Here is a 17,939-nt window from a genome sequence, read left to right on the forward strand (position 1 = left end):
CTTCAGAGTACCTTATGGCACTGATAAAGGTACTTTACATATTTATGCAAAATATGAACAAAAATTTAATATGCATATTGCGAAAATGCACGCAATTTTCTTAGTTGAATGGCCTCATACTACCTTCAAAAGCAAATATTTTACAATTTTATTTTCTAATTTATTATTTTTATACAAAATAAACTCATTTTAATATTATCTTATTTAATAGTTAATTACCAAACATGTATGTTTGTATGTAAATATACTAATTTATTTTATAGGAATATCATATTGTACAGAAGTTTGCAAATTTTAGCGAATTTTAAAATTATTATTTTGTATATAAAACGATTACATCCTAGACAAGTTTTTAGAAATAGGACTTATACCACTTTCAAAATTGATGGTTTGTTTGCAATTTAGAATAATAATAAAGTTTTTTGCCTGTAATGTAACCTTATACTATATAGAATATTTCTTTCTGCAATAGTTTTAAAATAACAGTAATACAATTTTTTTTAAAATTATTAAAATACTTTATTAAGATACAATATACATACGGTGGCTCCAAAAAATGAGTGCTCAATAATTAATTTAGTCTTTTCATTAGTTTTTTAACTAGAATTTAAGTATTTTGTAAATTCTATTTGTATTATTTTATATACTATGCAGTATAGTTTATTATTATGTACTTAAAAATTTAAAGAGATTTTTGAAATCCTAAACTTTAAAGCCAAAACAAAATTTGCGTAAAATTTTTGCTTCAAAAAGTGAGTGCTCACTTGTTTGTTTTGTTATTAATTGGGAAAATAACGGCACTTTTACAAAAACAAAACAAAGTAAATTGGTATAATAAACGATTTTAAGATTATTAGCAACATTTTGGTGACACGCGTGGTTATAAAAGTAACTTTAAAAAAAGTAATTGTGGACATACCTCCTAAACGAAAAGAAACTACAGAGTCGGAAAGACAAATCATAATTAATCTGCGTGAATCTGAAAAATCAATTAGGCAAATTGGAGAAATAGCTAAAAGACCTTATTCCACCGTTAAAAAGATTATTGACAAATATAAAAATACCAAAAAGTTAACAAACGAGCCAAGATCCGGACGACCACCTGTGTTATCTGAAGCCCAAAAACGCTTTATAGTTCAGGAAATCAAAAAAGATTCAAAATTACCAGCTACAAAACTTACAAAAGCCTTTAACATAAGGTTTGGTTACAATATTTGTGTCAATACAGTTCGTAATGTGCTGTATAAAGCTGGTTTACATGGCCGAGTTGCGAGAAAAAAGCCGTTTATAAGCAAAGTCAATAAGAAAAAACGTCTTGACTTGACTAAATCCCATAAAGATAAGCCTATGGAATATTGGAATCGCGTAATTTTTACAGATGAAAGTAATTTTAATTTGTATGGTAATGATGGAAGATGCAAGGTATGGAGGAAGCCCAACCAAGAATTAAATGACGCGAATCTATGTCCCACATTTAAACATGGGGGTGGCTCAGTTTTTGTATGGGGGTGTATGAGTGCTGGTGGTGTTGGAAATTTACAGATTATAGATGGCATTATGGACCACAAAAAATATATCGACATTTTGAAATCGCACTTGGTCCCCAGCGCACAGTGGTATAGGAAAAAAAAAAGAGGGAAATAATTCGGTAACTTCTAAACGGTTAATCCGATTTTAATGAAATTTGGTATGCACAAGGAGGAGGTGTTGTCGAGTTTAGGTTTTGAATTTGGACCTTATAGGCCAACCAGGGGCCCGGCGGGGGGTCCTCAAATTAGGACACCTCAGCTATGTTAAATTTTTAAAACGATCCTATTTCTTCATTTGAGTTCCGATTTAAAAAAAATATCGTCGTAGCAGTAAATTATCTCTTATAGTTTAGGAGATATTCGCATTTGAAAATTAAAATTTTAAAATTTTTACCGTCCTTACTTTAGTTTTTTGATAATAGCGGGTCCAAATATTCCCTATTTTCGCCATTTTTTTTATTCGCTGAACAACAAGTTTATATATCAAGCAGTGAAAGAATTATGTAAAAATCATGACTGAGTCCAAAGTTATAAGCATTTTAATTTAAAAAAGGCGATTTTTTGCCATTTTTTTTTTTGGGAAAAAATGATCTTTTTCTTTTTAAGTTATCTAAAAAGTTTCTAAGAAGATGTATATAGAATTTATACTTTTTAGAAAGCTGACTTTACATAAAATTCGATAAATGAAACAAAACCTAAAAATTTTTGATACCGAGGAAAATGGAAAATTCAATTTTGAGCAAAAATTCTCAAATCGCATAGTCGATATCGAATTATAGTGACCTGTTTTATATGACCCAATATGTTCTTAATCATTTTGTAACGGGTTTCGATAACCCCGCCTCTGGTATGGATATAATAGGCAAAAAACCAAAAAATCCCATTTTTGGGATTTTTTTAAACTTTTTTGGGAATTCCGGGATTTCTAATAAGAAAATTCGAAATTTTTATTTAATTTTGGATTTTGAGTAAAAAAATCTACCTAACTGTAAAATTTCATAAAAAAATATTCATAAATAAAATTTTTATTGCAATTTGAAAAATTTGTATCTTCGCAAAAACTGAATAAAAAACATTTTTTAATTTTTTTTAAAAAAAGTATTCCGCGAATTTTTTAATTTTCAATATATACAGTTTTGAAAAATAGACAAAATTACCTTTCCATTGATATATAACATGCCTACCTAATGTTTTTTAAGTGACAAATTAATTAGGGAAAACTCAACATCTATATACCACTTTCAAAATTGATGGTTTGTTTGCAATTTAGAATAATAATAAAGTTTTTTGCCTGTAATGTAACCTTATACTATATAGAATATTTCTTTCTGCAATAGTTTTAAAATAACAGTAATACAATTTTTTTTAAAATTATTAAAATACTTTATTAAGATACAATATACATACGGTGGCTCCAAAAAATGAGTGCTCAATAATTAATTTAGTCTTTTCATTAGTTTTTTAACTAGAATTTAAGTATTTTGTAAATTCTATTTGTATTATTTTATATACTATGCAGTATAGTTTATTATTATGTACTTAAAAATTTAAAGAGATTTTTGAAATCCTAAACTTTAAAGCCAAAACAAAATTTGCGTAAAATTTTTGCTTCAAAAAGTGAGTGCTCACTTGTTTGTTTTGTTATTAATTGGGAAAATAACGGCACTTTTACAAAAACAAAACAAAGTAAATTGGTATAATAAACGATTTTAAGATTATTAGCAACATTTTGGTGACACGCGTGGTTATAAAAGTAACTTTAAAAAAAGTAATTGTGGACATACCTCCTAAACGAAAAGAAACTACAGAGTCGGAAAGACAAATCATAATTAATCTGCGTGAATCTGAAAAATCAATTAGGCAAATTGGAGAAATAGCTAAAAGACCTTATTCCACCGTTAAAAAGATTATTGACAAATATAAAAATACCAAAAAGTTAACAAACGAGCCAAGATCCGGACGACCACCTGTGTTATCTGAAGCCCAAAAACGCTTTATAGTTCAGGAAATCAAAAAAGATTCAAAATTACCAGCTACAAAACTTACAAAAGCCTTTAACATAAGGTTTGGTTACAATATTTGTGTCAATACAGTTCGTAATGTGCTGTATAAAGCTGGTTTACATGGCCGAGTTGCGAGAAAAAAGCCGTTTATAAGCAAAGTCAATAAGAAAAAACGTCTTGACTTGACTAAATCCCATAAAGATAAGCCTATGGAATATTGGAATCGCGTAATTTTTACAGATGAAAGTAATTTTAATTTGTATGGTAATGATGGAAGATGCAAGGTATGGAGGAAGCCCAACCAAGAATTAAATGACGCGAATCTATGTCCCACATTTAAACATGGGGGTGGCTCAGTTTTTGTATGGGGGTGTATGAGTGCTGGTGGTGTTGGAAATTTACAGATTATAGATGGCATTATGGACCACAAAAAATATATCGACATTTTGAAATCGCACTTGGTCCCCAGCGCACAGTGGTATAGGAAAAAAAAAAGAGGGAAATAATTCGGTAACTTCTAAACGGTTAATCCGATTTTAATGAAATTTGGTATGCACAAGGAGGAGGTGTTGTCGAGTTTAGGTTTTGAATTTGGACCTTATAGGCCAACCAGGGGCCCGGCGGGGGGTCCTCAAATTAGGACACCTCAGCTATGTTAAATTTTTAAAACGATCCTATTTCTTCATTTGAGTTCCGATTTAAAAAAAATATCGTCGTAGCAGTAAATTATCTCTTATAGTTTAGGAGATATTCGCATTTGAAAATTAAAATTTTAAAATTTTTACCGTCCTTACTTTAGTTTTTTGATAATAGCGGGTCCAAATATTCCCTATTTTCGCCATTTTTTTTATTCGCTGAACAACAAGTTTATATATCAAGCAGTGAAAGAATTATGTAAAAATCATGACTGAGTCCAAAGTTATAAGCATTTTAATTTAAAAAAGGCGATTTTTTGCCATTTTTTTTTTTTGGGAAAAAATGATCTTTTTCTTTTTAAGTTATCTAAAAAGTTTCTAAGAAGATGTATATAGAATTTATACTTTTTAGAAAGCTGACTTTACATAAAATTCGATAAATGAAACAAAACCTAAAAATTTTTGATACCGAGGAAAATGGAAAATTCAATTTTGAGCAAAAATTCTCAAATCGCATAGTCGATATCGAATTATAGTGACCTGTTTTATATGACCCAATATGTTCTTAATCATTTTGTAACGGGTTTCGATAACCCCGCCTCTGGTATGGATATAATAGGCAAAAAACCAAAAAATCCCATTTTTGGGATTTTTTTAAACTTTTTTGGGAATTCCGGGATTTCTAATAAGAAAATTCGAAATTTTTATTTAATTTTGGATTTTGAGTAAAAAAATCTACCTAACTGTAAAATTTCATAAAAAAATATTCATAAATAAAATTTTTATTGCAATTTGAAAAATTTGTATCTTCGCAAAAACTGAATAAAAAACATTTTTTAATTTTTTTTAAAAAAAGTATTCCGCGAATTTTTTAATTTTCAATATATACAGTTTTGAAAAATAGACAAAATTACCTTTCCATTGATATATAACATGCCTACCTAATGTTTTTTAAGTGACAAATTAATTAGGGAAAACTCAACATCTTTTAGAGAATTTACCTAGTACTATTATTTTCAATATATTTTTTTAATATATGTAACAAACTTAAGAGTTAACCTTATGGATGAAAATAATTTTTTATAGTGCTCGATGAGGAGATTCTATATACGAAATTTTTTTTAAATCGGAACTCAAATGAAGAAATAGGATCGTTTTAAAAATTTAACATAGCCGAGGTGTCCTATTTGAGGACCCCCCGCCGGGCCCCTGGTTGGCCTATAAGGTCCAAATTCAAAAACTAAACTCGACAACACCTCCTCTTTGTGCATACCAAATTTCATTAAAATCGGATTAACCGTTTAGAAGTTACCGAATTATTTCCCTCTTTTTTTTTCCTATACCACTGTGCAGCGTACAAAAAATGGGTCTTCCGCCAAATTATATTTTTACCCAGGACAACGACCCCAAACATACCGCCAACAATACTAAGCTGTGGCTGTTGTACAACGTTCCAACATGGATGGAAACACCTCCTCAATCGCCAGATATAAACCCAATCAAAAATCTCTGGGAACTCTTAGACAGAAAAATTAGGAAAAGGCAAATTAGAAACAAAAATGATTTAATACAGGCTTTGCAAGAAGAATGGGCAAATATGGTCAAAATGGGCAAAAATTTGGTCAATTCTATTCCAAGAAGACTAGAAGCCATAATAAAAAATAAGGGAGGTCAAACAAAATATTGAAAATAATGTTTCAAGTGATTTTTTTTTAATTAATCATAAGTGAGCACTCTTTTTTTGTACGTGGAAATTACGTTTTATTTTTGTTTTTTTTTTATATAATAATATGAATTTTTTTAAGTTTTTAAGTATAGAATATTAAACTATAATAAATGATGAATATAAAAATAAATTTTATTTTTAAAATACTTATTTTTTATTAATAAAAATATGCGTTAACAAAATCAAAGTAGATGTGAGCATGTGAGTTTTTGGAGTGACTGTAAATTCATTTCACATTATCAAAATATTATAAACTATGTATGACGGTAAATTAATTTATTTTTCATAATTAAATACACCATTTACTTTTACCATCATAGAGAAAACAATTTCTACATTAAATCATGTTCGATTACGCTGATCTGATAATATGAATTTTAAAGCAGAAAAAAGTCGTTCTACACTAACTTGCGTAGATGGAATTCCCAATATTATTTCGGCTAAAGTTGTTAATGGACTTTTTTCAGTACACCAATAATCCAGAATATTGCCATTCAGGGGTAACCTTTGTTCTCGTTCATACGCAATAAAACTGACTTCTAATTCCGTTAACAAAGACAAGTTGGTCTCAGAGGTATCCCGATCCAGTTTTTTTAAAACTCTGTCAAAGATTTCGCTTTGGTACTTGTTGATGGCGATTTTTCATCTATCACACACTGGTTAACGACTTCAGACGCAATTTCTATAAAAAAATATAGAAAAAGTAAACAGTAATTAACATATTTTCACCAAATTAATTAAGTTTGATTATGCATTTATCCATAGATAATAATTATTTTTAATTTCTTACCTTTAATTGAATTTATTCTTTTATATAAACTGGTTATATATTTCTTTGCATTTTCTTTGTGTTAAATTTTCAAGTTCGAATAATGTATCCATTACAATAATGTATAATTCGCTGAAACATAACTGCACAGTTTGTAGTTTAATTGTAGCATTATACAGTTAATCACAAAAATAAGTAATAAGACGATTGGTTTTATTTAAAAAAAGATATTATTTTTTCAAAAAACAAAAAAGTAACACATTTATTTATTAAAAACCATTATGATAATTATTATTCACTACTTTTTTTCTTTATATTTTGGTTCTTTGAGTTCTCATTTAAGCTGAAGTTAAAAAGGTACAAAATTTACGTCACAAAAGCATGTATACAGATCATTTCAGTATATATTTGGTTTAATGATATTAACAAAATTTATGAAAATTTTACTTGTATTAATATAATTACTTAAAAAAAAATCTACTTTTAGTTCCGAAATCTTGAAATTTGGGCCGATTGGCTCCGGAATTAATTAGTAGAACAGTTTTTTCCCGTTTCTACGATTTTTTTCCACTTTAGACCCCGGATTTTGAATCTGGTGGTCATTGAACCCTCCAAATGATGCATTGAAAATAGAATTTTTAACTTTTGAAAAGTGTTGTTATTTCGAAATTAATGTTATATGCATGGATTTGGCTATTTTGAACACAGTACGTTCTTAAAAAACCGAAATTAAACTCCGATTTCTTAAGACTTACAACATAAACTTTAAAATTTGGATAATTCTATATATTTTCTTTAATTTAAACAAATAATCCAATTTCCAAAGCATACCAATAATGCTACCAATCATATCTTGATATACTCGATACAATAACCATGTTTTATTTATCGGACATTTTATTTGTTCTAGCAACAAATTAAGATGTATCCGTGTTCAAAATTTTTCAATTCGTATTCATATCACCAATTCAGCCTGATTTAATATAAAAATCTTACTATTTTGGACAATAATCAATTTCAGAACCGATATGTAGTGTAAGTTATTGACATGGTCACCATTTGACGATTATTGGTAGTATTTAGGAGTGTGTAATGGATGATTGGAACCAAAAAACCTGTTTTAATTAATGGATACTAGTACAAATATTATTAATATCGCATTTTAAGATATAAATTTTAGGAAATCGTCATTAAATATCTAATATGAACGCTATACTATGTTAAAAACGGCAATATTCCGCAATGGATTGCAATTATTGTATATCCAATATTATTGTATATCCAATCAAAAACTCCGGGGGTTTAAATAGTTTAAATAGATGTTCTTAAATAGGAAAAAATGCTCCTATAATAATAATATTCAGATCAATTACCAAAACTTTCAATTTTTCGGATCAAAAAGTGAATTTTTTCCATGTTATAGCGTACAGAATATTTTATTATAAAATAATTACATTCAAACAGGTAAAATTTTAATGAATTTTGTTAATATCATTAAGCCAAATACATATTGAAATTATCTGTATACTTACTTTTGTGACGTAAATTTTGCACTTAATTAACTACACCTTAAATGAGAACTCAAGTAACCATAATAACCCGGAAAAAAGTAGTGAATAATAATTATCATAACTGTTTTTAATTTTTAAAAAAATAATATCCTTTTTTAAATAAAACCAATTGTCAGTATTTCTGTATACTTATTTTTGAGATTAACTGTAAATGGGTTGAAACACTTGTGTAAATTCTTTCGCAAAATTCCATTCATCAGGACTCAGATGTATACTCAAATTTTCAATGCTTAGTGGATCTATAACATCTTTTATTTAATCATACCAAATGTTGAATTCCATCTCGTTATTATACCCTACACCACTTTAGTGGGGAGGGTATATTGGATTTGTGCTGATGTTTGTAACGCACAATAATATTGGTCCTATACCCACCTTAAAGTATACCAATCGGCTTAGAATCATTTTCTGAGTCGATTTAGCTATGTCCGTCCGTCCGTCTGTCCGTCCATGTAAACCTTGTAATCAAACTACAGGTCGCAATTTTGAAGATAATTCAATGAAATTTGGCACATGATCTTCTATTGGCCCAGGGACGAAGCCTATTGAAAATGGTTAATATTGGTCCATTATTTCACCTAGCCCCCATACAACTGAGCCCCCGAATAGGGCTTGTAAACCTTGTAATCAAACTACAGGTCTCAATTTTGAAGATAATTCAATGAAATTTGGCACATGATCTTCTATTGTCCCAGAGACGAAGCCTATTGAAAATGGTTAACATCGGTCCATTTTCTCATCTAGCCCCCATACAACTGAACCCCCGAATAGGGCTTGTAAACCTTGTAATCAAACTACAGGTCGCAATTTTGAAGATAATTCAATGAAATTTGGCACATGATCTTCTATTGTACCGGAGACGAAGCTTATTGAAAATGGTTAACATCGGTCCATTATTTCACCTAGACCCCATACAACTGAAAACGACGAATAGGGATTTTAAGTTTATAATTATGTTTAATATACTCGTATCTCGACAAAAAGCTGCAAAACCAAGTTCTATACTAGCCTTGATGACTCGCATGAATTTTGTAATTATAGGGTCTCATTTGACCATAGCCCCTATACAAATCCCCCTTCAAAATTTGACTTAAATGTCCACAACTTTATTCAACAATAAATGGCTTAAGTATATGTATCTGACACAAGTCAACTTAAATGCTTTATTATGAAAACTAAATCACATTTTATTTTTGTAACAGGTGTAGGGTATTATATGGTCGGCCTCGCCCGACTATAATTTCTTACTTGTTATGCAGTCTAATATTGGTTTTTTGCAGTTCATATTTTTTAAAATATTGGCATACGTTGGACTTCTCAATCTTTTTATTACAGATCTGCAGGTTTCCAGTTTTGTTTTAATCTCAGGTGTTTTTAAGACATCTTGCACACAAAGTTGGAGTGTATGTGCTCCGCAGCGAATACAGGTTATATTGAAGGATGAAAACTGCGTTTGAATTAATTCCATTGTATCTTCATCACAGTGTTCTTCATTAACATGATCAAACTCATCTTCCTCCTGGGAATATTATAGTTCTGCATTTAAATCTTTCACTGTTTTAATCATATTGGCTCCATTATCGGTTGTTATTGTTAAAATCTGATTTATATCAATGTCATACTCCTTTAGGACATCGAGTATCACAGATTTTAAATATTCACTAGTGTGAAGGCAAGCTTCAGTACTTTTACAGCCAAGGTTTTTATTTGAATGGCTTTATTATTAATGTATTGCACATTAATACCAAGAACACTTAATTTCTGTCTGGTTGCTGCATCGATTTTTAATGATAACAATTTTCCTTTTAAATCCTGGATAATTTCAGTTTTTAGCTTTTGTGAGAAAGCTATTATCCTTTCACCAACATTATGCTCATTGAGGGTTATGTTCAAAGCGTCCAAAACAGGTCGCACCAATATTTTAAAAGCACGATCCTCCACCATATGCAGTGGGCGTCCATTTTTTGTAAACAGTTCGACAATTGCTAACTCAACGTTTGCTCGATTTAAATCATTCACAACAATTTTTGTTTTTAAATTGGATGGTTTATTTTTGTTATCACACTTTTTTTTACACATAATAGCTTTGTTCCAGAACTTTTCTGGCTAAAGAGAATTAATGAATTTTCTCTTCGTACTTATAAAAAGTACGGGAACAGAAAAAACAAAATTTCCCTTTCAATAAATTTGTATTGAAGTTTATTCATATAAATTTCTATTGAAATTAAAATAAAATTGAAAAACTACAATCACACATACTTATTTATGAAAATAAATCAAAAATATCAAACATTTTTTGTTTTCAATGTATTTTTTTTAAACAAATAATTTATTTGACAATTTTTTTTCTATTTGCCAGGAAAAAATTTTCTGGCTAAAACCTGCAAGTTCTGGCAAAGAGAAAATAATTTTAATTGCTCAAATTTGTTCTCTTTTACAATTTCTGGTAAAAACCTGCAAACTTGACAAGTAAAGGAACAAAGCTAATATGAATATAAATCGAGATGCACTAGTTTCAAATGTCTTTCTAAATTTGATGAATGTTCACGTAGAATTTTTTTATCACAACTCCCATTATTACTTACTATTTCACCAGCACTATTTGTTTCAAACAATTTATGCAAAAAAATATTTTTTGGTCGCTGCAATTTATTTCTTATATGATCGGTTGTCAATTAAGTACTATTTGTTTTTTGCTAACATTAAAGGCATTGTCCAAAATTTCAGACGTATAAACATATATTTTAAGTACCTTTTTCCCGTTGAAAATAACTGCAATGAATTTTTATGGTCCTAATAAAAACTTCGCTCACGATTCAATGGTATGTACATTTGTTAAAAAAGTTTTTGATACCTGTGACTTTGTAAAAATAAAAATCACATTTCCCTCATATTATTTTATATCCTTATTATAATCTTTTCTACATCAATGCTAAAAATGCATTTTATGAAATATTACAAAAAATTACATCCAAACAGATTTAGAAAAGGTCCAAAATGCTTAAAAAATCAATTTAATTTTCTAACTTATATTTCATTGTCATTTGTCCATTCAAAAATAAAAAAGTGCACTAAAAGTACGCTAAAAGTACCTTAAACTTAGCGCACATGGAAAGTGTACTGTACCTTATTTTTAATGTTTATGCAATTCACGAACAAATATAACGTACCGTATTCTGTTAGTGTACATCAGCGTTGAGCGTTCATATTGTTCAAATTACGAAGATTTTCGGCAATTCATACGTACACTACCCGATCGTAAACAAAACTCATAGCAAGAGCGTAAAAATACAAAAAATTATCTTCAGTTGCTTAACAGCATTCAACAATGTAGGTTGATGTCGCTTTGTTTCAAAAATTGCAAAAACAATTTGTAAAAACAACAACACAATTTGTAAACAAGAGAATTACTTGCAAAAAACTCGTACACTCCAAAAAAACTTTACAACTGCATTAGAATGAAAACACATAAAAATAGTATTTCTAATACTTTTTTTACACATTTTAAATAAAAAGCTTTATCTTTGTGAAGAAATATATATTTTTCTTTTCTTTGAATATGTTTTAGCTGTAAAATTTACTATTTTACTTGTTATGAAATTTGATTATAACAAGCGTAATTAGGCAATATTTTTTCTAAGTGTTTTTTTAGTATTTTCTCACCACTACAATAACAGTTTCTTAGCGTCTCTCTTTCTGCGCTTCCATACAAACATTTTCTATTGCGGAAGTTACCCGTATGAAACTTCCAAACGTGCTAAAAGCTCGCCAGCGATGTTGCGGAAGTATAAGAATTCTTGTCACCAGTCGGGAAGAACTGATGCCGAGCTGGGGACGTCTAAGAGTATCGTGGAAAATTCTTCTGGAAGACCCGCAGAAGAAACTTCTAGATGACTCTTGGAAGTAAGGTATTGCCAAAGACTCTTCTAGATGTAACTAGGAAGTCACTTCTTGAAGTGACTACTTAGTATCATCTAGAAGTATTCCTATCTTATCTTCTAGAAGATGAGTTTTCTCTTCTTCTAGAAGAAGAGTATTCTCTTCTTCTAGAAGATGAGTATTCTCTTGAGTTTTCTCTTCTTCTATTTGTATACTCACCAAAATAAAATCTATAAAAATAAATCTAAATAAAATGAAATTTTATAGTTTTTATTGAAATAATTGAAACTAAAATAGTAGAAAAAATAATAGATTTAACAACTAAACTAAAAAAGTAATATATGTACATTAGACCGACTCACAAAAAATGGTGCTTAAGTTACCCACCTCAAAATATTCGCTGTTATGTAATATGATGTTACCCAAAATATTTTCGGTTAAGTGTTATCCATTCGTGAGCTGGACAGTTTTAAAGAAAAAAATCAATATTTTACCCATCTTCAAAAAATCTTTGTTATGTTTTATAATGGTTCCCAAAATATTTCTAGTCTAACGATGGCCGTTCGTGAGCTGAACCGGTTACTTTTTGTAGTCCCTTTTTAGTTATTTTTTTAAATTATACAGCATTTCTTAAACAATATATACAGTATGTGGTATCATTTGAAAGGTTTTTTGAAGCCAAGTCTAATTTGCAAAATTGTGATATATTTTATTTTTCTTAGTGAAAAACCTAACAATTTTAAATATTTTGGAATATGACAATTATAAGCAGACGGTTTTTTATGATTAATACATCATTGGACGCTGCTTTAAAATACCTTTTCAATGATACCCCGTATTGGATATTTTGTTTCAAAACAAACAAAATTTTAAAAAAAATAATTGCAAAATACCCTTTTTTAATTTAGTCCAGCTCACGAACGGTCATCGCTAGACTTAAAATATTTTGGGAATCATAATAAAAAGAAGCAAGGTAAATTTTGAGAGGGGTAACAAAAACACGTTTTTGATTTCCATACAGAGTGTGTCGGTCTAATGTAGATATGTATCAAAAATTTTGAATTATTACCTTATAATAAGATAATTTTCAGGAAATCTGTATTAATATTCCAACTGTTGACTGGTATACTTCCAAAAATTGTAAAACGTTGGACACTAAAATATTTTTGTAGTTCTTCATAAATTTTATGATCAATCCATCAAATTGTAAGAGTTATATTTTGGAACGCATTAATCCTTCAACGAAATAAACAAAAATAATGATATAATTAATATTGAATAACATACTTTTGTATTTATTGAAATTACCTGTTATACTTTAGGAAGCAATAAAAATAGGATTCTCTTATGATCAATACATTTCCCACCAAAGTTTAAACGGTCAGATCCATTTTTTACATTTTCTGCAAATAATCGACCTTTTTAATGGAACCGCGTGATGAAATAAGACATATGTATATAACTTACCAGATCCCTTTTTTATATTTTAATTCCGTTAGAAGTATTTTAATAGGGGGTACAATATTAGCTACTGCTTTCTAAAAAAATAAAATAATTAAAAACAAGTAGGAAAGTATAGTCGGGCATGGCCGACCATATAATACCCTACACCATGTGTATATTTTAAAAATTTAAATTTTTCACAAAGAAACTTTTATGTTGAATTTTACCTTAATTCCAAAGTATTTAAGCAATTTATTGATAAAAAAACAAATTTTCTAAATGAGGCTTTATATAGGAGTATAGGTCAAAAGGATAAATTGTTAAATAATAGTTAATTATGTTGAGTTTCATTGCGATACAAATGGTTACAAGTCAGTTTTAGACGTATGGGGGCTAGGGTCAAATAAGGGCCGATCATTACGAAAATCTGCAGTGTCATTTATACTTATATAAAACTTATTTGTGCCAATTTTTAGAGAGATAATAGCATATTTGACGTAATTATGGCATAAAAAGCCCAAATCGGGAGGTACGGTTGTATGGGGGCTAGGTGAAATAATGGACCGATTTCAACCATTTTCAATAGGCTTCGTCCTTGTGCCAAAAAACATGCTTGGTCCAAATTTCATCAAATTATCTTGAAAAATGCGGCCTGTACCTTGCGCACAAGGTTTACATGGAGTCTTAATCGACTCAAAATGTGATTCTTAGTCGATCGGTATACTTAAAGGTGGGTGTAGGACCAATATAATACCCTCCCCACTATAGTGGTGTAGGGTATAATTAATTAATTTATTTATTTATTTATTGTTTTGAATCAATAAAAACATTACCTTTCATGAAAATTTTTTAAATAAACCGTTAATTAAACCGTCTATAAATATCTGAAATTACTCATTCATGGATTATTTTTAAAATTATTTACAGTCACTAACGATAGAAACACCTTAACGACCCTAAACGGGATATTGCTTTTTACAAAATACTATTTTTTGTTTGCTCTCTTCTAAGTAAGGAGTTATACACTTTCAAAAACTTAAGCCCCCTTCACACGGGCAAACAAGTAATATGATCTGTCAAAATTTTGTGTAGAAGAGAACGGATGGGATCGTCTAAACGCAATATGTAATGAAACCATCACACATTGAGAGAAAATACAGATGGAAAATTTGACAGTCGTATGGCTCTCTTCATTTTTTGAAATGATTCAAAAAACAAGCAAGTCGCATTAGATCAGGGATGTATTTTTATGTAAACACATACAAAAAAAGTGAAACAGCTGTTCCATCTTACTTTGTTATTGTTTTATACCAATCGTGTAAACACAAAAAATAAAAATCATACGACTTTTATTCTCTTTTTTGTCATACGGATGGAATTTCATTTTACTTTTTCATTAGACTTGTCGTACGTAAAGTGTGACCGTGTGAAGGGCCCTTTAAGAATATTAGTATCATATAAAGGTCATAGAAAGACCTGGTGTTAATAACTAAAAAAGTACCTATAATTAGAATAATTAAATCCAAAGCTATATGAAAATTAATAAAATTGTATTTAAAAAAGGTGGTTTTATTATTAAATATCTTATATGGGCAATTTCGTGTCAAGTGACCCAAGTTAAAAAATAATTTATGTATGTAAAACAGTAGTATTAATTTGAATATAATGATTCCAGCTAGCGTTTAAATACTTTAAGTAAAATTTGAATGTATTTTTTTTGTTACGATAATGAAATACAAATTAAATTTTAGCTCAAAGTGATCATACGTAATTTAGAAATAGGACCTAAACGCGAAAATAGTTTAAAAAATATTGAAAGTTAAGATTTAACTCAAATAAATCTAAATAGGTTAAAAATGCAATGTTCATCAAATGAAAGCCGAAACGTACAACTTGAAAAAGTTTTTAAATGCTTATAACTCCTAAACCAATTAAGAGAGAGACGAAATTTAATATAAAAACATTTTTAATTAAACATATTAGACTTCGTTTAAAAATAATGGAAATGGATGCCGTTTAGAATTGTTAACTTATTCCTAAAATAGTATTTTAATGTAAAATACGACAACTTACTTTTTTATTTTATTTATATAAAACTTGAAGATAATTTCTTTTTCGTATATATTTAATAAACTTCAACAATTAACAAAACCTTCTTAAATGTTTATTAACAGTTGACTTTTAACACAACACTGTCATATTGTTTTTTATTACTTAAGATTCACAATATATTAATTACACTATTTTTCTATGAATATTATGAATATTATTCAATAACTCATTTAAGTTTTACAATGAATAATTAAAACTGAACATGACTGGACAAAACACAAAATATCACTGAACTTAGCAAAATTTCTGCATTATTTATTTTTATTGCGTTCACGCTAAAAAATGGAGTATTTATATAATTTTGTTTTTGTACTCTTTTTACTATCATCCGGAAGTAACCTAAAAGTATACTTCCAGACGGCGAAAACTGGAAATCAATGTATTTTGTTATTGTAAAATGTGTGTTCTCGTCTGACAATCGTCCAGAAGTGTTTGTGACGTGGCGCCTGGGGTGATGCGCAATAATATTTAGCATCCCAAGATATTGAACCTAAGTAATAGAAGAGAGCAAACAAAAAATAGAATTGCAATATTAGTGTCAAAAGCAATATCCCGTTTAGGGTCGTTAAGGTGTTTCTATCGTTAGTGACTGTAAATAATTTAAAAAATAATCCATGACTTAGTAATTTCAGATCTTTATAGACGGTTTAATTCCAAGTTATTTAAAAAATGTTCATGAAAGGTAATGTTTTTATTGATTCAAAACAATAAATAAATAAATTAATTTTTAATTATTTTATTTTTTAGAAAGCAGTAGCTAATATTGTACCTATTAAAATACTTCTAACCGAATTAAAATATAAAAAAGGGATCTGGTAAGTTATATACATATGTCTTATTTCATCACGTGGTTCCATTAAAAATGTCGATTATTTGCAGAAAATGTAAAAAAGTATAACTGGTAATTTCAATAAATACAAAAGTATGTATATTCAATATTAATTATAAGATTATTTTGGTTTATTTCGTTGAAGGATTAAGTTGGAATATTAATACAGATTCCCTGAAAATTATCTTATTATAAGGTAATAATTCTAAATTTTTGATACATATGTACATTAGACCGACTCACTCTGTATGGAAAGCAAAAACGTGTTTTTGTTACCCCTCCCAAAATTTACCTTGCTTTGTTTTATGATGATTCCCAAAATATTTTAAGTGACCGCTGGACCAAATTAAAAAAAGGTATTTTGGAATTATTTTTTTTAAATTTTTGTTTGTTTTGAAACAAAATATCCAATACGGGGTATCGTTTAAAATGTATTTTAAAGTCGCGTCCAATGATGTATTAATCATAAATAACCGTTTGCTTATAATTGTCATATTCCAAAATATTTAAAATTGTTAGGTTTTTACTAAGAAAAATGAAATATATGCACAATTTTGCAAATTTTGCGCACCACTAGACTTGGCTTCAAAAAACCTTTCAAATGATACCACATACTGTATATATTGTTTAAGAAATGTATATATTGTTTAAAACAAAATAACTAAAAAGGGACTAGAAATATTTTGGGAACCATTATAAAACATAACAAAGATTTTATGAAGCTGGATAAAATATTGAATTTAACATGAAGAATCGTGTTCCCATACGATATTTTCTTTAAAACTGTCCAGCTCACGAATGGACAACACTTAACCGAAAATATTTTGGGTAACATCATATTACATAACAGCGAATATTATGAGAAGGGTAACTCAAGCACCATTTTTTGTGAGTCGGTCTAATGTACATATATTACTTTTTTTAGATTAGTTGTTAAATCAATTATATTTTCTACTATTTTAATTTCAATTATTTCAATAAAAACTATAAAATTTCGTTTTATTTAGATTTATTTTTATAGATTTTATTTTGGTGAGTATACAAATAGAAGAAGAGAAAACTCATCTTCTAGAAGACGAGAATACTCATCTTCTAGAAGAAGAGAATACTCATCTTCAAGAAGAAGAGAATACTCTTCTTCTAGAAGAAGAGAAAACTCATCTTCTAGAAGATAATATAGGAACACTTCTAGAGGATACTAGGTAGTCACTTCAAGAAGTGACTTCCTAGTCACATCTAGAAGAGTCTTTGGCAATACCTTACTTCCAAGAGTCATCTAGAAGTTTCTTCTGCGGGTCTTCTAGAAGTATCTTCCAAGTTACTCTTAGACGTTCCCCAGCTCGGCATCAGTTCTTCCCGACTGGTGACAAGAATTCTTATACTTCCGCAACATCGCTGGCGAGCTTTTAGCACGTTCGGAAGTTTCACACGGGTAAATTCCGC

General features: G+C 28.9%; 1 pseudogene; it reads right to left on the reverse strand.

The window, feature by feature from the left end:
• Positions 1-6,169: 6,169 nt before the first annotated feature.
• LOC119602562 lies at positions 6,170-10,945 on the reverse strand (annotated as a pseudogene).
• Between the last annotated feature and the right edge of the window lie 6,994 nt (positions 10,946-17,939).

This window comes from Lucilia sericata, unplaced genomic scaffold (assembly GCF_015586225.1).
Source record: "Lucilia sericata isolate MDLA Ls3-8-SP2 unplaced genomic scaffold, ASM1558622v1 Contig000241F_arrow, whole genome shotgun sequence".
In the NCBI taxonomy this organism is placed as follows: domain Eukaryota; kingdom Metazoa; phylum Arthropoda; class Insecta; order Diptera; family Calliphoridae; genus Lucilia; species Lucilia sericata.